Raw genomic sequence first — 24462 nt, forward strand, 5'->3', positions numbered from 1 at the left:
CTGCCTAGCCGTCGGCTGTAACCCCTTGTCGCAAACGGATCGCTGTTTTGCACATCGTAGATAATTGACTTCTGCGGCTAGCTGATAGTGTCATTGTGCGCATATCTTGGGAGACGGAGACAGCTCTGCGCAGTGCACCGCCCAACTGTGGAGTCAATTGACTGGACGGACCATCACTGTCAAGCTACCTGGAGACGGCACTGCTATCTCTGGAGTGCTATAAAACCATGGATCCCCTGCCTAGCCGTCGGCAAAAACCCCTTGTCGCAAACTGATCGCTGTTTTGCACATGGTAGGTAACTGACTTCTACGGCTAGCTGTTAGCATCATTCTGCGCATACCTTGGGAGAATGAGACAGCTCTGCGCAGTGCACCGCCCAACTGTGGAGTCAAGTGACTGGACATACACCAGCTGTCAAGCTTTCTGGAGACGGCACTTCTATCGCTGGAGTGATATAAAACCATGGACCCTCTGACTAGCCGTCCTCTGTGACCCCTTGTCGCAAACTGATGCTGTGTTGCACATCGTAGGTAACGGACTTCTGCGGATAGCTGATAGCATCATTCTGCGCATATCTTGGGAGAACAAGACAGCTCTGCGCAATGCACCGCCCAACTCTGGAGTCAAGTGACTGGATGGACCATCACTGTTAAGCTTCCTGGAGACGGCACTGCTATCTCTGGAGTGCTATAAAACCATGGATCCTCTGCCTAGCCGTCGGCGGTAACCACTTGTGAAAAAGTGATCGCTGTTTTGCACATCGTAGATAACTGACTTCTGCGGCTAGCTGATAGCATCATTCTGCGCATAACTTGGGAGAACGAGACAGCTCTGCGCAGTCCACCGCCCAACTGTGGAGTCGAGTGACTGGACGGAGCATTACTGTCAAGCTTCCTGGAGACGGCACTGCTATCGCTGGAGTGCTATAAAACCACGGATCTTCCGCCTAGCCGTCGGCGGTAACGCCTTGTCGCAAACTGATCGCTGTTTTGCACATCGTAGGTAACTGACTTCTGCGGCTAGGTGATAGCATCATTCTGCGCATATCTTGGGAGAACGAGACAGCTCTGCGCAGTTCACCGCCCAACTGTGGAGTCAAGTGACTGGACGGACCATCACTGTCAAGCTTCCTGGAGACGGCACTGCTATCGCTGGAGTGCTATAAAACCATGGATCCTCTGCCTAGCCGTCGGTTGTAACCCCTTGTCGCAAACTGATCGCTGTGTTGCACATCGTAGGTAACTGACTTCTGCGGCTAGGTGATAGCATCATTCTGCGCATGTCTTGGGAGAACGAGACAGCTCTGCGCAGTGCACCGCCCAACTGTGGAGTCAAGTGACTGGACGGACCATCACTGTCAGGTTTCCTGGAACCGGCACTGCTTTCGCTGGAGTGCTATAAAACGATGGATCCTCTGCCTTGCCGTCGGCTGTAACCCCTTGTGAAAAACTGATCGCTGTTTTGCACATCGTAAGTAACTGACTTCTGCGGCTAGCTGATAGCATCATTCTGCGCATAACTTGGGAGAACGAGACAGCTCTGCGCAGTCCACCGCCCAACTGTGGAGTCAAGTGACTGGACGGACCATCACTGTCAAGCTTCCTGGAGACGGCACTGCTATCGCTGGAGTGCTATAAAACGATGGATCCTCTGCCTATCCGTCGGCGGTAACCCCTTGTGAAAAACTGATCGCTGTTTTGCACATCGTAGATAACTGACTTCTGCGGCTAGCTGATAGCATCATTCTGCGCATAACTTGGGAGAACGAGACAGCTCTGCGCAGTCCACCGCCCAACTGTGGAGTCTAGTGACTGGACAGACCATCACTGTCAAGCTTCCTGGAGACGGCACTGCTATCGCTGGAGTGCTAGAAAACCATGGATCCTCTGCCTAGCCGTCGGCTGTAACCCCTTGTGGAAAACTGATCGCTGTTTTGCACATCGTAGGTAACTGACTTCTGCGGCTAGCTGATAGCATCATTCTGCGCATATCTCGGGAGAACGAGACAGCTTTGCGCAGTGCACCGCCCAACTGTGAAGTCAAGTGACTGGACGGACCATCACTGTCAAGCTTCCTGGAGACGGCACTGCTATCGCTGCAGTGCAAAAAACCATGGATCCTCTGCCTAGCCGTCGGCTGTAACCCCTTGTCGCAAACGGATCGCTGTTTTGCACATCGTAGATAATTGACTTCTGCGGCTAGCTGATAGTATCATTGTGCGCATATCTTGGGAGACGGAGACAGCTCTGCGCAGTGCACCGCCCAACTGTGGAGTCAATTGACTGGACGGGCCATCACTGTCAATCTTCCTGGAGACGGCACTGCTATCGCTGGAGTGCTATAAAACCATGGATCCTCTGCCAAGCCGTCGGCTGTAACCCCTTGTCGCGAGCTGATCGCTGTTTTGCACATCGTAGGTAACTGACTTCTGCGGTTAGCTGATAGCATCATTTTGCGCATATCTTGGGAGACCGAGACAGCTCTGCGCAGTGCACCGCCCAACTGTGGAGTCAAGTGACTGGACGGACCATCGCTGTCAAGCTTCCTGGGGACGGCAGTACTATCGCTGGAGTGCTATAAAACCATGGATCCTCTGCCTAGCCGTCGGCGGTAACCCCTTGTCACAAACTGATCGCTGTTTTGCACATCGTAGGTAACTGACTTTTGAGGCAAGGTGATAGCATTATTCTGCGCATATCTTGGGAGAGCGAGACAGCTCTGCGCAGTGCGCCGCACAATTGTGGAGTCAAGTGACCGTACGGACCATCACTGTCAAGCTTCCTGGAGACGGCACTGCTATCGCTGGAGTGATATAAAACCATGGACCGTCAGCCTAGCCGTCGGCTGTAACCCCTTGTCGCAAACTGATCGCTGTGTTCCACATCGTAGGTAACTGACTTCTGCGGCTAGCTGATAGCATCATTCTGCGCATATCTTGGGAGAACGAGACAGCTCTGCGCAGTGCACCGCCCAACTGTGGAGTCAAGTGACTGGACGCGCCATCACTGTCAAGCTTCCTTGAGACGGCACTGCTTTCGCTGGAATGCTATAAAACCATAGATATCTGCCTAGCCGTCGGCTGTAACCCCTTGTCGCAAACTGATCGCTGTTTTTAACATCGTAGGTAACTGACTTCGGCGGCTAGCTGATAGCATCATTCTGCGCATATCTTGGGAGACCGAGACAGCTCTGCGCAGTGCACCGCCCAACTTTGGAGTCAAGTGACTGGACAGACCATCACTTTCAAGCTTCCTGGAGACGGCACTGCTATCGCTGGAGTGCTATAAAACCATGGATCCTCTGCCGAGCCGACGGCTGTAACCCCTTGTGGGAATCTGATCGCTGTTTTGCACATCGTAGGTAACTGACCTTTGCGGCTAGCTGATAGCGTCATTCTGCGCATATCTTGGGAGACCGAGACAGCTCTGCGCAGTGCACCGCCCAACTGTGGAGTCAAGTGACTGGACGGACCATCACTGTCAAGCTTCCTGGAGGCGGCACTGCTATCGCTGGAGTGCTATAAAACCATGGATCCTCTGCCTAGCCGTCGGCTGTTACCCCTTGTCGCAAACTGATCGCTGTTTTGCACATCGCAGGTAACTGACTTCTGCGGCTAGCTGATAGCATCATTCTGCGCATATCTTGGGAGAACGAGACAGATCTGCACAGTGTACCGCCCGACTGTGGTCAATTGACTCGACGGACCGTCACTGTCAAGCTTCCTGGAGACGGCACTGCTATCGCTGTTGTGCTATAAAACCATGGATCATCTGCCTAGCCGTCGGCTGTAACCCCTTGTAAACTAATCGCTGTGTTGCACATCGTAGGTAACTGATTCTGCGGCTAGGTGATAGCATCATTCTGCGCATATCTTGGGAGAACGAGACAGCTCTGCGCAGTGCACCGCCCAACTGCGGAGTCAAGTGACTGGACGGACCATCAATGTCAGGTTTCCTGGAGGCGGCACTGCTATCGCTGGAGTGCTATAAATCGATGGATCCTCCGCCTAGCCGTCGGCTGTAACCCCTTGTGAAAAACTGATCGCTATTTTGCATATCGTAACTGACATCTGCGGCTAGCTGATAGCATCATTCTGCGCATAACTTGGGAGAACGAGACAGCTCTGCGCAGTGCACCGCCCTTCTGTGGAGTCAAGTGACTGGACGGACCATCACTGTCAAGCTTCCAGGAGACGGCACTGCTATCGCTGGAGTGCTATAAAACAATGGATCCTCTGCGTTGCCGTCGGCTGTAACCACTTGTCGCAAACTGAGCGCTGTTTTGCACATCGTAGGTAACTGACTTCTGCGGCTAGCTGACAGCATCATTCTGCGCATATCTTGGGAGAACGAGACAGCTCTGCGCAGTGCGCCGCACAATTGTGGAGTCAAGTGACTGGACGGACCATCACTGTCAAGCTTCCTGGAGACGGCACTGCTATCGCTGGAGTGCTATAAAACCATGGATCTTCTGCCTAGCCTTCGGCCGTAACCACTTGTGAAAAACTGATCGCTGTTTTGCACACCGTAGGTAACTGACTTCTGCGGCTAGCTTATAGCATCATTCTGCGCAAATCTTCAAAAACGAGTCAGCTCTGCGAAGTGCACCGCCCAACTGTGGAGTCAAGTGATTGGACGGACCATCACTGTCAAGCTTCCTGGAGGCGGCACTGCTATCGTTGGAGTGCTATAAAACCATGGATCCTCTGCCTAGCCGTCGGTGGTAACCCCTTGTCACAAACTGATCGCTGTTTTGCACATCGTAGGTAACTGACTTCTGCGGCTAGCTGATAGCATCATTCTGCGCATACCTTGGGAGAACGAGACAGCTCTGCGCAGTGCACCGCACAATTGTGGAGTCAAGTGACTGGACGGACCATCACTGTCAAGCTTCCTGGAGACGGCACTGCTATCTATGGAGTGCTATAAAACCATGGATCCACTGCCTAGCCGTCGGCAAAAACCCCTTGTCGCAAACTGATCGCTGTTTTGCACATCGTAGGTAACTGACTTCTGCGGCTAGCTGATAGCATCATTCTGCGCATATCTTGGAGAACGAGACAGCTTTGCACAGTGCACCGCATAACTGCGGAGTGAAGTGACTGGACGGACCATCACTGTCAAGCTTCCTGGAGACGGCACTGCTATCCCTTGGAGTGCTATAAAACCATGGATCCTCTGCCTAGCCGTCAGCTGTAACACTTTGTCGCAAACTGATCGCTGTTTTGCCCATCGTAGGTAAATGACTTCTGCGGCTAGCTGATAGCATCATTCTGCGCAGACCTTGGGAGAACGAGACAGATCTGCGCAGTGCACCGCCCAACTGTGGAGTCAACTGACTGGACGGACCATCACTGTCAAGCTTCCTGGAGACGGCACTGCTATCGCTGTTGTGCTATAAAACCATGGATCATCTGCCCAGCCGTCGGCTGTAACCCCTTGTAAACTAATCGCTGTTTTGCACATCGTAGGTAACTGACTTCTGCGGCTAGCTGATAGCATCATTCTGCGCATATCTTGGGAGACCGAGACAGCTCTGCGCAGTGCACCGCCCAACTGTGGAGTCAAGTGACTGGACGGACCATTACTGTCAAGCTTCCTGGAGACGGCACTGCTATCGCTGGAGTGCTATAAAACCACGGATCTTCCGCCTAGCCGTCGGCGGTAACCCCTTGTCGCAAACTGATCGCTGTTTTGCACATCGTAGGTAACTGACTTCTGCGTCTAGGTGATAGCATCATTCTGCGCATATCTTGGGAGAACGAGACAGCTCTGCGCAGTTCACCGCCCAAGTGTGGAGTCAAGTGACTGGACGGACCATCACTGACAAGCTTCCTAGAGACGGCACTGCTATCGCTGGAGTGCTATAAAACCACGGATCTTCCGCCTAGCCGTCGGCTGTAACCCCTTGTCGCAGACTTATCGCTGTTTTTAACATCGTAGGTAACTGACTTCGGCGGCTAGCTGATAGCATCATTCTGCGCATATCATGGGAGACCGAGACAGCTCTGCGCAGTGCACCGCCCAACTGTGGAGTCAAGTGACTGGACAGACCATCACTTTCAAGCTTCCCGGAGACGGCACTGCTATCGCTGGAGTACTATAAAACCATGGATCCTCTGCCGAGCCGACGGCTGTAACCCCTTGTGGAAATCTGATCGCTGTTTTGCACATCATAGGTAACTGACCTCTGCGGCTAGCTGATAGCATCATTCTGCGCATATCTTGGGAGAACGAGACAGCTCTGCGCAGTGCACCACCCAACTGTGGAGTGAAGTGACTGGACGGACCATCACTGTCAAGCTTCCTGGAGACGGCACTGCTATCGCTTGAGTGCAATAAACCATGGATCCTCTGCCTAGCCGTCGTCTGTAACCCCTTGTCGCAAACTGATGCTGTGTTGCACATCGTAGGTAACGGACTTCTGCGGATAGCTGATAGCATCATTCTGCGCATATCTTGGGAGAACGAGACAGCTCTGCGCAGTGCACCGCCCAACTCTGGAGTCAAGTGACTGGATGGACCATCACTGTTAAGCTTCCTGGAGACGGCACTGCTATATCTGGAGTGCTATAAAACCATGGATCCTCTGCCTAGCCGTCAGCTGTAACCCCTTGTCGCAAACTGATGCTGTGTTGCACATCGTAGGTAACGGACTTCTGCGGATAGCTGCTAGCATCATTCTGCGCAAATCTTGGGAGAACGAGACAGCTCTGCGCAGTCCACCGCCCAACTGTGGAATCAAGTGACTGGACGGACACCAACTGTCAATTTCCTGGAGACGGCAGTGCCATCGCTGGAGTGCTATAAAACCATGGATCCTCTGCCTAGCCGTCGGCTGTAACCCCTTGTGGAAAACTGATCGCTGTTTTGCACATCGTAGGTAACTGACTTCTGCGGCTAGCTGATAGCATCATTCTGTGCACAACTTGGGAGAACGAGACAGCTCTGCGCAGTCCACCGCCCAACTGTGGGATCAAGTGACTGGACGGACACCAACTGTCAATTTCCTGGAGACGGCAGTGCCATCGCTGGAGTGCTATAAAACCATGGATCCTCTGCCTAGCCGTCGGCTGTAACCCCTTGTGGAAAACTGATCGCTGTTTTGCACATCGTAGGTAACTGACTTCTGCGGCTAGCTGCTAGCATCATTCTGCGCAAATCTTGGGAGAACGAGACAGCTTTGCGCAGTGCACCGCCCAACTGTGGAGTCAAGTGACCGGACGGACCATCACTGTCAAGCTTCCTGGAGACGGCACTGCTATCGCTGGAGTGATATAAAACCATGGACCGTCAGCCTAGCCGTCGGCTGTAACCCCTTGTCGCAAACTGATCGCTGTGTTCCACATCGTAGGTAACTGACTTCTGCGGCTAGCTGATAGCATCATTCTGCGCATATCTTGGGAGAACGAGACAGCTCTGCGCAGTGCACCGCCCAACTGTGGAGTCAAGTGACTGGACGGACCATCACTGTCAAGTTTCCTGGAGACGGCACTGCTATCGCTGGAGTGCTATAAAACCATGGATCCTCTGTCTAGACGTCGGCTGTAACCCTTTGTCGCAAACTGATCGCTGTTTTGCACATCGTAGGTAACTGACTTCTGCGGCTAGCTGATAGCTTCATTCTGCGCATATCTTGGGAGAACGAGACCGCTCTGCGCTGTGTACCGCCCAACTGTTGAGTAAAATGACTGGACGGACCATCACTGTAAAGCTTCCTGGAGACGGCACTGCTATCTCTGGAGTGCTCTAAAACCATGGATCCTCTGCCTAGCCGTCAGCTGTAACCCCTTGTCGCAAACTGATCACTGTTTGGACATCGTAGGTTACTGACTTCTGCGGCTAGCTGATAGCATCATTCTGCGCATATCTTGGGAGAACGAGACAGCTCTGCACAGTGCACCGCCCAACTGTGGAATCAAGTGACTGGACGCACCATCACTGTCAAGCTTCCTTGAGACGGCACTGCTTTCGCTGGAGTGCTATAAAACCATAGATATCTGCCTAGCCGTCGACTGTAACCCCTTGTCGCAAACTGATCGCTGTTTTGCACATCATAGGTAACTGACCTCTGCGGCTAGCTGATAGCATCATTCTGCGCATATCTTGGGAGAACGAGACAGCTCTGCGCAGTGCACCACCCAACTGTGGAGTGAAGTGACTGGACGGACCATCACTGTCAAGCTTCCTGGAGACGGCACTGCTATCGCTGGAGTGCTATAAAACCATGGATCCTCTGCCTAGCCGTCGGCGGTAACGCCTTGTCGCAAACTGATCGCTGTTTTGCACATCGTAGGTAACTGACTTCTGCGGCTAGGTGATAGCATCATTCTGCGCATATCTTGGGAGAACGAGACAGCTCTGCGCAGTTCACCGCCCAACTGTGGAGTCAAGTGACTGGACGGACCATCACTGTCAAGCTTCCTGGAGACGGCACTGCTATCGCTGGAGTGCTATAAAACAATGGATCCTCTGCCTAGCCGTCGGTTGTAACCCCTTGTCGCAAACTGATCGCTGTGTTGCACATCGTAGGTAACTGACTTCTGCGGCTAGGTGACAGCATCATTCTGCGCATATCTTGGGAGAACGAGACAGCTCTGCGCAGTGCACCGCCCAACTGTGGAGTCAAGTGACTGGACGGACCATCACTGTCAAGCTTCCTGGAGACGGCACTGCTATAGCTGGAGTGCTATAAAACGATGGATCCTCTGCCTATCCGTCGGCTGTAACCCCTTGTGAAAAACTTATCGCTGTTTTGCACGTCGTAGGTAACTGACTTCTGCGGCTAGCTGATAGCATCATTCTGCGCACAACTTGGGAGAACGAGACAGCTCTGCGCAGTCCACCGCCCAACTGTGGAATCAAGTGACTGGACGGACACAAACTGTCAATTTCCTGGAGACGGCAGTGCCATCGCTGGAGTGCTATAAAACCATGGATCCTCTGCCTAGCCGTCGGCTGTAACCCCTTGTGGAAAACTGATGGCAGTTTTGCACATCGTAGGTAACTGACTTCTGCGGCTAGCTGATAGCATCATTCTGCGCAAATCTTGGGAGAACGAGACAGCTTGCGCAGTGCACCGCCCAACTGTGGATTCATGTGACTGGTCGGACACCAACTGTCAAGCTTCCTGGAGGCGGCACTGCTATCGCTGGAGTGCTATAAAACCATGAATCTCTGTCTAGCCGTCGGCGGTAACTCCTTGTCGCAAACTGATCGCTGTTTTGCACATCGTAGGTAACTGACTTCTGCGGCCACGTGATAGCATCATTCTGCGCATAACTGTGGAGACCGAGACAGCTTTGCGCAGTGCACCGCCCAACTGTGGAGTCAAGTGACCGGACGGACCATCACTGTCAAGCTTCCTGGAGACGGCACTGCTATCGCTGGAGTGATATAAAACCATGGACCGTCAGCCTAGCCGTCGGCTGTAACCCCTTGTCGCAAACTGATCGCTGTGTTCCACATCGTAGGTAACTGACTTCTGCGGCTAGCTGATAGCATCATTCTGCGCATATCTTGGGATAACGAGACAGCTCTGCGCAGTGCACCGCCCAACTGTGGAGTCAAGCGACTGGACGGACCATCACTGTAAAGCTTCCTGGAGACGGCACTGCTATCTCTGGAGTGCTCTAAAACCATGGATCCTCTGACTAGCCGTCAGCTGTAACCCCTTGTCGCAAACTGATCACTGTTTTGCACATCGTAGGTTACTGACTTCTGCGGCTAGCTGATAGCATCATTCTGCGCATATCTTGGGAGAACGAGACAGCTCTGCGCAGTGCACCGCCCAACTGTGGAGTCAAGTGACTGGACGCACCATCACTGTCAAGCTTCCTTGAGACGGCACTGCTTTCGGTGGAGTGCTATAAAACCACAGATATCTGCCTAGCCGTCGGCTGTAACCCCTTGTCGCAAACTGATCGCTGTTTTTAACATCGTAGGTAACTGACTTCGGCGCCTAGCTGATAGCATCATTCTGCGCATATCTTGGGAGACCGAGACAGCTCTGCGCAGTGCACCGCCCAACCTGTGGAGTCAAGTGACTGGACAGACCATCACTTTCAAGCTTCCTGGAGACGGCACTGCTATCGCTGGAGTGCTATAAAACCATGGATCATCTGCCGAGCCGACGGCTGTAACCCCTTGTGGGAATCTGATCGCTGTTTTGCACATCGTAGGTAACTGACCTCTGCGGCTAGCTGATAGCATCATTCTGCGCATATCTTGGGAGAACGAGACAGCTCTGCGCAGTGCACCACCCAACTGTGGAGTGAAGTGACTGGACGGACCATCACTGTCAAGCTTCCTGGAGACGGCACTGCTATCGCTTGAGTGCTATAAAACCATGGATCCTCTGCCTAGCCTTCGGCTGTAACCCCTTGTGAAAAACTGATCGCTGTTTTGCACACCGTGGGTAACTGACTTCTGCGCCTAGCTGATAGCATCATTCTGCGCAAATCTTCAAACACGAGTCAGCTCTGCGAAGTGCACCGCCCAACTGTGGAGTCAAGTGACTGGACGGACCATCACTGTCAAGCTTCCTGGAGGCGGCACTGCTATCGTTGGAGTGCTATAAAACCATGGATCCTCTGCCTAGCCGTCGGTGGTAACCCCTTGTCACAAACTGATCGCTGTTTTGCACATCGTAGGTAACTGACTTCTGCGGCTAGCTGATAGCATCATTCTGCGCATACCTTGGGAGAACGAGACAGCTCTGCGCAGTGCACCGCACAATTGCGGAGTCAAGTGACTGGACGGACCATCACTGTCAAGCTTCCTGGAGACGGCACTGCTATCTCTGGAGTGCTATAAAACCATGGATCCACTGCCTAGCCGTCGGCAAAAACCCCTTGCCGCAAACTGATCGCTGTTTTGCTCATCGTAGGTAACTGACTTCTACGGCTAGCTGTTAGCATCATTCTGCGCATACCTTGGGAGAATGAGACAGCTCTGCGCAGTGCACCGCCCAACTGTGGAGTCAAGTGACTGGACGCACCATCACTGTCAAGCTTCCTTGAGACGGCACTGCTTTCGCTGGAGTGCTATAAATCCATAGATATCTGCCTAGCCGTCGGCTGTAACCCCTTGTCGCAAACTTATCGCTGTTTTTAACATCGTAGGTAACTGACTTCAGCGGCTAGCTGATAGCATCATTCTGCGCATATCATGGGTGACCGAGACAGCTCTGCGCAGTGCACCGCCCAACTGTGGAGTCAAGTGACTGGACAGACCATCACTTTCAAGCTTCCCGGAGACGGCACTGCTATCGCTGGAGTACTATAAAACCATGGATCCTCTGCCGAGCCGACGGCTGTAACCCCTTGTGGAAATCTGATCGCTGTTTTGCACATCATAAGTAACTGACCTCTGCGGCTAGCTGATAGCATCATTCTGCGCATATCTTGGGAGAACGAGACAGCTCTGCGCAGTGCACCACCCAACTGTGGAGTGAAGTGACTGGACGGACCATCACTGTCAAGCTTCCTGGAGACGGCACTGCTATCGCTTGAGTGCAATAAACCATGGATCCTCTGCCTAGCCGTCGTCTGTAACCCCTTGTCGCAAACTGATGCTGTGTTGCACATCGTAGGTAACGCACTTCTGCGGATAGCTGATAGCATCATTCTGCGCATATCTTGGGAGAACGAGACAGCTCTGCGCAGTGCACCGCCCAACTCTGGAGTCAAGTGACTGGATGGACCATCACTGTTAAGCTTCCTGGAGACGGCACTGCTATATCTGGAGTGCTATAAAACCATGGATCCTCTGCCTAGCCGTCAGCTGTAACCCCTTGTCGCAAACTGATCACGGTTTTGCACATCGTAGGTTACTGACTTCTGCGGCTAGCTGATAGCATCATTGTGCGCATATCGTGGGAGAACGAGACAGCTCTTCGCAGTGCACCGCCCAACTCTGGAGTCAAGTGACTGGATGGACCATCACTGTTAAGCTTCCTGGAGACGGCACTGCTATCCCTTGGAGTGCTATAAAACCATGGATCCTCTGCCTAGCCATCGGCTGTAACACTTTGTCGCAAACTGATCGCTGTTTTGCACATCGTAGGTAAATGACTTCTGCGGCTAGCTGATGGCATCATTCTGCGCAGATCTTGGGAGAACGAGACAGATCTGCGCAGTGCACCACCCAACTGTGGAGTCAAGTGACTGGACGGACCATCACTGTCAAGCTTCCTGGAGACGGCACTGCTATCGCGGTTGTGCTATAAAACCATGGATCATCTGCCTAGCCGTCGGCTGTAACCCCTTGTAAACTAATCGCTGTTTCGCACATCGTAGGTAACTGACTTCTGCGGCTAGCTGATAGCATCATTCTGCGCATATCTTGGGAGACCAAGACAGCTCTGCGCAGTGCACCGCCCAACTGTGGAGTCAAGTGACTGGACGGACCATTACTGTCAAGCTTCCTGGAGACGGCACTGCTATCGCTGGAGTGCTATAGAACCACGGATCTTCTGCCTAGCCGTCGGCGGTAACGCCTTGTCGCAAACTGATCGCTGTTTTGCACATCGTAGGTAACTGACTTCTGCGGCTAGGTGATAGCATCATTCTGCGCATATCTTGGGAGAACGAGACAGCTCTGTGCAGTTCACCGCCCAAATGTGGAGTCAAGTGACTGGACGGACCATCACTGTCAAGCTTCCTGGAGACGGCACTGCTATCGCTGGAGTGCTATAAAACCATGGATCATCTGCCTAGCCGTCGGTTGTAACACCTTGTCGCAAACTGATCGCTGTGTTGCACATCGTAGGTAACTGACTTCTGCGGCTAGGTGATAGCATCATTCTGCGCATATCTTGGGAGAACGAGACAGCTCTGCGCAGTGCACCGCCCAACTGTGGAGTCAAGTGACTGGACGGACCATCACTGTCAGGTTTCCTGGAACCGGCACTGCTATCGCTGGAGTGCTATAAAACGATGGATCCTCTGCCTTGCCGTCGGCTGTAACCCCTTGTGAAAAACTGATCGCTATTTTGCACATCGTAAGTAACTGACTTCTGCGGCTAGCTGATAGCATCATTCTGCGCATAACTTGGGAGAACGAGACAGCTCTGCGCAGTCCACCGCCCAACTGTGGAGTCAAGTGACTGGACGGACCATCACTGTCAAGCTTCCTGGAGACGGCACTGCTATCGCTGGAGTGCTATAAAACGATGGATCCTCTGCCTATCCGTCGGCTGTAACCCCTTGTGAAAAACTGATCACTGTTTTGCACATCGTAGGTTACTGACTTCTGCGGCTAGCTGATAGCATCATTCTGCGCATATCTTGGGAGAACGAGACAGCTCTGCGCAGTGCACCGCCCAACTGTGGAGTCAAGTGACTGGACGCACCATCACTGTCAAGCTTCCTTGAGACGGCACTGCTTTCGGTGGAGTGCTATAAAACCACAGATATCTGCCTAGCCGTCGGCTGTAACCCCTTGTCGCAAACTGATCGCTGTTTTTAACATCGTAGGTAACTGACTTCGGCGCCTAGCTGATAGCATCATTCTGCGCATATCTTGGGAGACCGAGACAGCTCTGCGCAGTGCACCGCCCAACCTGTGGAGTCAAGTGACTGGACATACCATCACTTTCAAGCTTCCTGGAGACGGCACTGCTATCGCTGGAGTGCTATAAAACCATGGATCATCTGCCGAGCCGACGGCTGTAACCCCTTGTGGGAATCTGATCGCTGTTTTGCACATCGTAGGTAACTGACCTCTGCGGCTAGCTGATAGCATCATTCTGCGCATATCTTGGGAGAACGAGACAGCTCTGCGCAGTGCACCACCCAACTGTGGAGTGAAGTGACTGGACGGACCATCACTGTCAAGCTTCCTGGAGACGGCACTGCTATCGCTTGAGTGCTATAAAACCATGGATCCTCTGCCTAGCCTTCGGCTGTAACCCCTTGTGAAAAACTGATCGCTGTTTTGCACACCGTAGGTAACTGACTTCTGCGCCTAGCTGATAGCATCATTCTGCGCAAATCTTCAAACACGAGTCAGCTCTGCGAAGTGCACCGCCCAACTGTGGAGTCAAGTGACTGGACGGACCATCACTGTCAAGCTTCCTGGAGGCGGCACTGCTATCGTTGGAGTGCTATAAAACCATGGATCCTCTGCCTAGCCGTCGGTGGTAACCCCTTGTCACAAACTGATCGCTGTTTTGCACATCGTAGGTAACTGACTTCTGCGGCTAGCTGATAGCATCATTCTGCGCATACCTTGGGAGAACGAGACAGCTCTGCGCAGTGCACCGCACAATTGCGGAGTCAAGTGACTGGACGGACCATCACTGTCAAGCTTCCTGGAGACGGCACTGCTATCTCTGGAGTGCTATAAAACCATGGATCCACTGCCTAGCCGTCGGCAAAAACCCCTTGCCGCAAACTGATCGCTGTTTTGCTCATCGTAGGTAACTGACTTCTACGGCTAGCTGTTAGCATCATTCTGCGCATACCTTGGGAGAATGAGACAGCTCTGCGCAGTGCACCGCCCAACTGAGGAGTCAAGTGACTGGACGCACCATCACTGTCAAGCTTCCCTTGAGACGGCACTGCTTTCGCTGGAGTGCTATAAAACCATAGATATCTGCCTAGCCGTCGGCTGTAACCCCTTGTCGCAAACTTATCGCTGTTTTTAACATCGTAGGTAACTGACTTCGGCGGCTAGCTGATAGCATCATTCTGCGCATATCATGGGAGACCGAGACAGCTCTGCGCAGTGCACCGCCCAACTGTGGAGTCAAGTGACTGGACAGACCATCACTTTCAAGCTTCCCGGAGACGGCACTGCTATCGCTGGAGTACTATAAAACCATGGATCCTCTGCCGAGCCGACGGCTGTAACCCCTTGTGGAAATCTGATCGCTGTTTTGCACATCATAGGTAACTGACCTCTGCGGCTAGCTGATAGCATCATTCTGCGCATATCTTGGGAGAACGAGACAGCTCTGCGCAGTGCACCACCCAACTGTGGAGTGAAGTGACTGGACGGACCATCACTGTCAAGCTTCCTGGAGACGGCACTGCTATCGCTTGAGTGCAATAAACCATGGATCCTCTGCCTAGCCGTCGTCTGTAACCCCTTGTCGCAAACTGATGCTGTGTTGCACATCGTAGGTAACGGACTTCTGCGGATAGCTGATAGCATCATTCTGCGCATATCTTGGGAGAACGAGACAGCTCTGCGCAGTGCACCGCCCAACTCTGGAGTCAAGTGACTGGATGGACCATCACTGTTAAGCTTCCTGGAGACGGCACTGCTATATCTGGAGTGCTATAAAACCATGGATCCTCTGCCTAGCCGTCAGCTGTAACCCCTTGTCGCAAACTGATCACGGTTTTGCACATCGTAGGTTACTGACTTCTGCGGCTAGCTGATAGCATCATTGTGCGCATATCGTGGGAGAACGAGACAGCTCTTCGCAGTGCACCGCCCAACTCTGGAGTCAAGTGACTGGATGGACCATCACTGTTAAGCTTCCTGGAGACGGCACTGCTATCCCTTGGAGTGCTATAAAACCATGGATCCTCTGCCTAGCCGTCGGCTGTAACTCTTTGTCGCAAACTGATCGCTGTTTTGCACATCGTAGGTAAATGACTTCTGCGGCTAGCTGATGGCATCATTCTGCGCAGATCTTGGGAGAACGAGACAGATCTGCGCAGTGCACCACCCAACTGTGGAGTCAAGTGACTGGACGGACCATCACTGTCAAGCTTCCTGGAGACGGCACTGCTATCGCGGTTGTGCTATAAAACCATGGATCATCTGCCTAGCCGTCGGCTGTAACCCCTTGTAAACTAATCGCTGTTTCGCACATCGTAGGTAACTGACTTCTGCGGCTAGCTGATAGCATCATTCTGCGCATATCTTGGGAGACCAAGACAGCTCTGCGCAGTGCACCGCCCAACTGTGGAGTCAAGTGACTGGACGGACCATTACTGTCAAGCTTCCTGTAGACGGCACTGCTATCGCTGGAGTGCTATAGAACCACGGATCTTCTGCCTAGCCGTCGGCGGTAACGCCTTGTCGCAAACTGATCGCTGTTTTGCACATCGTAGGTAACTGACTTCTGCGGCTAGGTGATAGCATCATTCTGCGCATATCTTGGGAGAACGAGACAGCTCTGTGCAGTTCACCGCCCAAATGTGGAGTCAAGTGACTGGACGGACCATCACTGTCAAGCTTCCTGGAGACGGCACTGCTATCGCTGGAGTGCTATAAAACCATGGATCCTCTGCCTAGCCGTCGGTTGTAACACCTTGTCGCAAACTGATCGCTGTGTTGCACATCGTAGGTAACTGACTTCTGCGGCTAGGTGATAGCATCATTCTGCGCATATCTTGGGAGAACGAGACAGCTCTGCGCAGTGCACCGCCCAACTGTGGAGTCAAGTGACTGGACGGACCATCACTGTCAGGTTTCCTGGAACCGGCACTGCTATCGCTGGAGTGCTATAAAACGATGGATCCTCTGCCTTGCCGTCGGCTGTAACCCCTTGTGAAAAACTGATCGCTATTTTGCACATCGTAAGTAACTGACTTCTGCGGCTAGCTGATAGCATCATTCTGCGCATAACTTGGGAGAACGAGACAGCTCTGCGCAGTCCACCGCCCAACTGTGGAGTCAAGTGACTGGACGGACCATCACTGTCAAGCTTCCTGGAGACGGCACTGCTATCGCTGGAGTGCTATAAAACCATGGATCCTCTGCCTAGCCGTCGGCTGTAACCCCTTGTGGAAAACTGATCGCTGTTTTGCACATCGTAGGTAACTAACTTCTGCGGCTAGCTGATAGCATCATTCTGCGCAAATCTTGGGAGAACGAGACAGCTCTGCGCAGTGCACCGCCCAACTGTGGAGTCAAGTGACTGGATGGACCATCACTGTTAAGCTTCCTGGAGACGGCACTGCTATCGCTGGAGTGCAATAAAACCATGGATCCTCTGCCAAGCCGTCGGCTGTAACCCCTTGTCGCAAACGGATCGCTGTTTTGCACATCGTAGATAATTGATTTCTGCGGCTAGCTGATAGTATCATTCTGCGCATATCTTGGGAGACGGAGACAGCTCTGCGCAGTGCACCGCCCAACTGTGGAGTCAAGTGACTGGACGGACCATCACTGTCAATCTTCCTGAAGACGGCACTGCTATCGCTGGAGTGCTATAAACCCATGGATCCTCTGCCAAGCCGTCGTATGTAACCCCTTGTCGCGAGCTGATCGCTGTTTTGCACATCGTAGGTAACTGACTTCTGCGGTTAGCTGATAGCATCATTTTGCGCATATCTTGGGAGACCGAGACAGCTCTGCGCAATGCACCGCCCAACTGTGGAGTCAAGTGACTGGACGGACCATCGCTGTCAAGCTTCCTGGAGACGGCAGTACTATCGCTGGAGTGCTATAAAACCATGGATCCTCTGCCTAGCCGTCGGCGGTAACCCCTTGTCGCAAACTGATCGCTGTTTTGCACATCGTAGGTAACTGACTTCTGAGGCTAGGTGATAGCACTATTCTGCGCATATCTTGGGAGAGCGAGACAGCTCTGCGCAGTGCGCCGCACAATTGTGGAGTCAAGTGACTGGACGGACCATCACTGTCAAGCTTCCTGGAGACGGCACTGCTATCGCTGGAGTGCTATAAAACCATGGATTCTCTGCCTAGCCGTCGGCTGTAATTCCTTGTCGCAAACTGAGCGCTGTTTTTCTCATCGTAGGTAACTGACTTCTGCGGCTAGCTGTTATCATCAATCTGCGCATATCTTGGGAGAATGAGACAGCTTGCGCAGTGCACCGCCCAACTGTGGAGTCATGTGACTGATCGGACACCAACTGTCAAGCTTCCTGGAGGCGGCACTGCTATCGCTGGACTGCTATAAAACCATGAATCTCTGTCTAGCCGTCGGCGGTAACCCCTTGTCGCAAACTGATCGCTGTTTTGCACATCGTAGGTAACTGCCTTCTGCGGCTAGGTGATAGCATCATTCTGCGCATAACTGTGGAGACCGAGACAGCTTTGCGCAGTGCACCGCCCAACTGTGGAGTCAAGTGACCGGACGGACCATCACTGTCAAGCTTCCTGGAGACGGCACTGCTATCGCTGGAGTGATATAAAACCATGGACCGTCAGCCTAGCCGTCGGCTGTAACCCCTTGTCGCAAACTGGTCGCTGTGTTCCACATCGTAGGTAACTGACTTCTGCGGCTAGCTGATAGCATCATTCTGCGCATATCTTGGGATAACGAGACAGCTCTGCGCAGTGCACCGCCCAACTGTGGAGTCAAGCGACTGGACTGACCATCACTGTAAAGCTTCCTGGAGACGGCACTGCTATCTCTGGAGTGCTCTAAAACCATGGATCCTCTGACTAGCCGTCAGCTGTAACCCCTTGTCGCAAACTGATCACTGTTTTGCACATCGTAGGTTACTGACTTCTGCGGCTAGCTGATAGCATCATTCTGCGCATATCTTGGGAGAACGAGACAGCTCTGCGCAGTGCACCGCCCAACTGTGGAGTCAAGTGACTGGACGCACCATCACTGTCAAGCTTCCTTGAGACGGCACTGCTTTCGCTGGAGTGCTATAAAACCACAGATATCTGCCTAGCCGTCGGCTGTAACCCCTTGTCGCAAACTGATCGCTGTTTTTAACATCGTAGGTAACTGACCTCTGCGGCTAGCTGATAGCATCATTCTGCGCATACCTTGGGAGAATGAGACAGCTCTGCGCAGTGCACCGCCCAACTGTGGAGTCAAGTGACTGGACGGACACCAGCTGTCAAGCTTCCTGGAGACGGCACTTCTATCGCTGGAGTGATATAATACCATGGACCCTCTGCCTAGCCGTCGTCTGTAACCCCTTGTCGCAAACTGATGCTGTGTTGCACATCGTAGGTAACGGACTTCTGCGGATAGCTGATAGCATCATTCTGCGCATATCTTGGGAGAACGAGACAGCTCTGCGCAGTGCACGGCCCAACTCTGGAGTCAAGTGACTGGATGGACCATCACTATTAAGCTTCCTGGAGACGGCACTGCTATCTCTGGAGTGCTATAAAACCATGGATCCTCTGCCTAGCCGTCAGCAGTAACCCCTTGTCGCAAACTGATCACGGTTTTGCACATCGTAGGTTACTGACTTCTGCGGCTAGCTGATAGCATCATTCTGCGCATATCTGGGGAGAACGAGACAGCTCAGCGCAGTGCACCGCCCAACTGTGGAGTCAAGTGACTGGACGGACCATCACTGTCAAGCTTCCTGGAGACGGCACTGCTATCGCTGGAGTGCTATAAAACCATGGATCCTCTGCCTAGCCGTCGGCTGTAACCCCTTGTCGCAAACTGATCGCTGTTTTGCACATCGCAGGTAACTGACTTCTGCGGCTAGCTGATAGCATCATTCTGCGCATATCTTGGGAGAACGAGACAGATCTGCACAGTGCACCGCCCGACTGTGGTCAATTGATTCGACGGACCGTCACTGTCAAGCTTCCTGGAGACGGCACTGCTATCGCTGTTGTGCTATAAAACCATGGATCATCTGCCTAGCCGTCGGCTGTAACCCCTTGTAAACTAATCGCTGTTTTGCACATCGTAGGTAACTGACTTCTGCGGCTAGCTGATAGCATCATTCTGCGCATATCTTGGGAGACCGAGACAGCTCTGCGCAGTGCACCGCCCAACTGTGGAGTCAAGTGACTGGACGGACCATCAATGTCAGGTTTCCTGGAGGCGGCACTGCTATCGCTGGAGTGCTATAAAACGATGGATCCTCCGCCTAGCCGTCGGCTGTAACCCCTTGTGAAAAACTGATCGCTATTTTGCACATCGGAGGTAACTGACTTCTGCGGCTAGCTGATAGCATCATTCTGCGCATACCTTGGGAGAATGATACAGCTCTGCGCAGTGCACCGCCCAACTGTGGAGTCAAGTGACTGGACGCACACCAACTGTCAATTTCCTTGAGACGGCACTGCTTTCGCTGGAGTGCTATAAAACCATAGATATCTGCCTAGCCGTCGGCTGTAACCCCTTGTCGCAAACTGATCGCTGTTTTTAACATCGTAGGTAACTGACTTCGGCGCCTAGCTGATAGCATCATTCTGCGCATATCTTGGGAGACCGAGACAGCTCTACGCAGTGCACCGCCCAACCTGTGGAGTCAAGTGACTGGACAGACCATCACTTTCAAGCTTCCTGGAGACGGCACTGCTATCGCTGGAGTGCTATAAAACCATGGATCCTCTGCCGAGCCGACGGCTGTAACCCCTTGTGGGAATCTGATCGCTGTTTTGCACATCGTAGGTAACTGACCTCTGCGGCTAGCTGATAGCATCATTCTGCGCATATCTTGGGAGAACGAGACAGCTCTGCGCAGTGGACCACCCAACTGTTGAGTGAAGTGACTGGACGGACCAACACTGTCAAGCTTCCTGGAGACGGCACTGCTATCGCTGGAGTGCTATAAAACCATGGATCCTCTGCCTAGCCTTCGGCTGTAACCCCTTGTGAAAAACTGATCGCTGTTTTGCACACCGTAGGTAACTGACTTCTGCGGCTAGCTGATAGCATCAATCTGCGCAAATCTTCAAAAACGAGTCAGCTCTGCGAAGTGCACCGCCCAACTGTGGAGTCAAGTGACTGGACGGACCATCACTGTCAAGCTTCCTGGAGGCGGCACTGCTATCGTTGGAGTGCTATAAAACCATGGATCCTCTGCCTAGCCGTCGGTGGTAACCCCTTTTCACAAACTGATCGCTGTTTTGCACATCGTAGGTAACTGACTTCTGCGGCTAGCTGATAGCATCATTCTGCGCATACCTTGGGAGAACGAGACAGCTCTGCGCAGTGCACCGCACAATTGCGGAGTCAAGTGACTGGACGGACCATCACTGTCAAGCTTCCTGGAGACGGCACTGCTATCTCTGGAGTGATATAAAACCATGGACCCTCTGCCTAGCCGTCGTCTGTAACCCCTTGTCGCAAACTGATGCTGTGTTGCACATCGTAGGTAACGGACTTCTGCGGATAGCTGATAGCATCATTCTGCGCATATCTTGGGAGAACGAGACAGCTCTGCGCAGTGCACCGCCCAACTATGGAGTCAAGTGACTGGATGGACCATCACTATTAAGCTTCCTGGAGACGGCACTGCTATCTCTGGAGTGCTATAAAACCATGGATACTCTGCCTAGCCGTCAGCAGTAATCCCTTGTCGCAAACTGATCACGGTTTTGCACATCGTAGGTTACTGACTTCTGCGGCTAGCTGATAGCATCATTCTGCGCATATCTTGGGAGAACGAGACAGCTCTGCGCAGTGCACCGCCCAACTGTGGAGTCAAGTGACTGGACGGACCATCACTGTCAAGCTTCCTGGAGGCGGCACTGCTATCGTTGGAGTGCTATAAAACCATGGATCCTCTGCCTAGCCGTCGGTGGTAACCCCTTGTCGCAAACTGATCACGGTTTTGCACATCGTAGGTTACTGACTTCTGCGGCTAGCTGATAGCATCATTCTGCGCATATCTTGGGAGAACGAGACAGCTCTGCGCAGTGCACCGCCCAACTGTGGAGTCAAGTGACTGGACGGACCATCACTGTCAAGCTTCCTGGAGACGGCACTGCTATCGCTTGAGTGCTATAAAACCATGGATCCTCTGCCTAGCCGTCGGCTGTCACCCCTTGTCGCAAACTGATCGCTGTTTTGCACATCGTAGGTAACTGACTTCTACGGCTAGCTGTTAGCATCATTCTGCGCATACCTTGGGAGAATGAGACAGCTCTGCGCAGTGCACCGCCCAACTGTGGAGTCAAGTGACTGGACGGACACCAGCTGTCAAGCTTCCTGGAGACGGCACTTCTATCGCTGGAGTGATATAAAACCATGGACCCTCTGCCTAGCCTTCGGCTGTAACCCCTTGTGAAAAACTGATCGCTGTTTTGCACACCGTAGGTAACTGACTTCTGCGGCTAGCTGATAGCATCAATCTGCGCAAATCTTCAAAAACGAGTCAGCTCTGCGAAGTGCACCGCCCAACTGTGGAGTCAAGTGACTGGACGGACCATCACTGTCAAGCTTCCTGGAGGCGGCACTGCTATCGTTGGAGTGCTATAAAACCATGGATCCTCTGCCTAGCCGTCGGTGGTAACCCTGGTCACAAACTGATCGCTGTTTTGCACATCGTAGGTAACTGACTTCTGCGGCTAGCTGATAGCATCATTCTGCGCATACCTTGGGAGAACGAGACAGCTCTGCTCAGTGCACCGCACAATTGCGGAGTCAAGTGACTGGACGGACCATCACTGTCAAGCTTCCTGGAGACGGCACTGCTATCTCTGGAGTACTATAAAACCATGGATCCACTGCCTAGCCGTCGGCAAAAACCCCTTGTCGCAAACTGATCGCTGTTTTGCACATCGTAGGTAACTGACTTCTACGGCTAGCTGTTAGCATCATTCTGCGCATACCTTGGGAGAATGAGACAGCTCAGCGCAGTGCACCGCCCAACTGTGGAGTCAAGTGACTGGACGGACACCAGCTGTCAAGCTTCCTGGAGACGGCACTTCTATCGCTGGAGTGATATAAAACCATGGACCCTCTGCCTAGCCGTCGTCTGTAACCCCTTGTCGCAAACTGATGCTGTGTTGCACATCGTAGGTAACGGACTTCTGCGGATAGCTGATAGCATCATTCTGCGCATATCTTGGGAGAACGAGACAGCTCTGCGCAGTGCACCGCCCAACTCTGGAGTCAAGTGACTGGATGGACCATCACTATTAAGCTTCCTGGAGACGGCACTGCTATCTCTGGAGTGCTATAAAACCATGGATACTCTGCCTAGCCGTCAGCAGTAACCCCTTGTCGCAAACTGATCACGGTTTTGCACATCGTAGGTTACTGACTTCTGCGGCTAGCTGATAGCATCATTCTGCGCATATCTTGGGAGAACGAGACAGCTCTGCGCAGTGCACCGCCCAACTGTGGAGTCAAGTGACTGGACGGACCATCACTGTCCAGCTTCCTGGAGGCGGCACTGCTATCGTTGGAGTGCTATAAAACCATGGATCCTCTGCCTAGCCGTCGGTGGTAACCCCTTGTCACAAACTGATCGCTGTTTTGCACATCGTAGGTAACTGACTTCTGCGGCTAGCTGATAGCATCATTCTGCGCATACCTTGGGAGAACGAGACAGCTCTGCGCAGTGCACCGCACAATTGCGGAGTCAAGTGACTGGACGGACCATCACTGTCAAGCTTCCTGGAGACGGCACTGCTATCTCTGGAGTGCTATAAAACCATGGATACTCTGCCTAGCCTTCGGCTGTAACCCCTTGTGAAAAACTGATCGCTGTTTTGCACACCGTAGGTAACTGACTTCTGCGGCTAGCTGATAGCATCAATCTGCGCAAATCTTCAAAAACGAGTCAGCTCTGCGAAGTGCACCGCCCAACTGTGGAGTAAAGTGACTGGACGGACCATCACTGTCAAGCTTCCTGGAGGCGGCACTGCTATCGTTGGAGTGCTATAAAACCATGGATCCTCTGCCTAGCCGTCGGTGGTAACCCCTTGTCACAAACTGATCGCTGTTTAGCACATCGTAGGTAACTGACTTCTGCGGCTAGCTGATAGCATCATTCTGCGCATACCTTGGGAGAACGAGACAGCTCTGCGCAGTGCACCGCACAATTGCGGAGTCAAGTGACTGGACGGACCATCACTGTCAAGCTTCCTGGAGACGGCACTGCTATCTCTGGAGTGCTATAAAACCATGGATCCACTGCCTAGCCGTCGGCAAAAACCCCTTGTCGCAAACTGATCGCTGTTTTGCACATCGTAGGTAACTGACTTCTACGGCAAGCTGTTAGCATCATTCTGCGCATACCTTGGGAGAATGAGACAGCTCTGCGCAGTGCACCGCCCAACTGTGGAGTCAAGTGACTGCACGGACACCAGCTGTCAAGCTTCCTGGAGACGGCACTTCTATCGCTGGAGTGATATAAAACCATGGACCCTCTGCCTAGCCGTCGTCTGTAACCCCTTGTCGCAAACTGATGCTGTGTTGCACATCGTAGGTAACGGACTTCTGCGGATAGCTGATAGCATCATTCTGCGCATATCTTGGGAGAACGAGACAGCTCTGCGCAGTGCACCGCCCAACTCTGGAGTCAAGTGACTGGATGGACCATCACTATTAAGCTTCCTGGAGACGGCACTGCTATCTCTGGAGTGCTATAAAACCATGGATACTCGGCCTAGCCGTCAGCAGTAACCCCTTGTCGCAAACTGATCACGGTTTTGCACATCGTAGGTTACTGACTTCTGCGGCTAGCTGATAGCATCATTCTGCGCATATCTTGGGAGAACGAGACAGCTCTGCGCAGTGCACCGCCCAACTGTGGAGTCAAGTGACTGGACGGACCATCACTGTCAAGCTTCCTGGAGACGGCACTGCTATCG

Source organism: Amblyomma americanum, chromosome 2, assembly GCF_052857255.1.
Source record: "Amblyomma americanum isolate KBUSLIRL-KWMA chromosome 2, ASM5285725v1, whole genome shotgun sequence".
Lineage (NCBI taxonomy): Eukaryota > Metazoa > Arthropoda > Arachnida > Ixodida > Ixodidae > Amblyomma > Amblyomma americanum.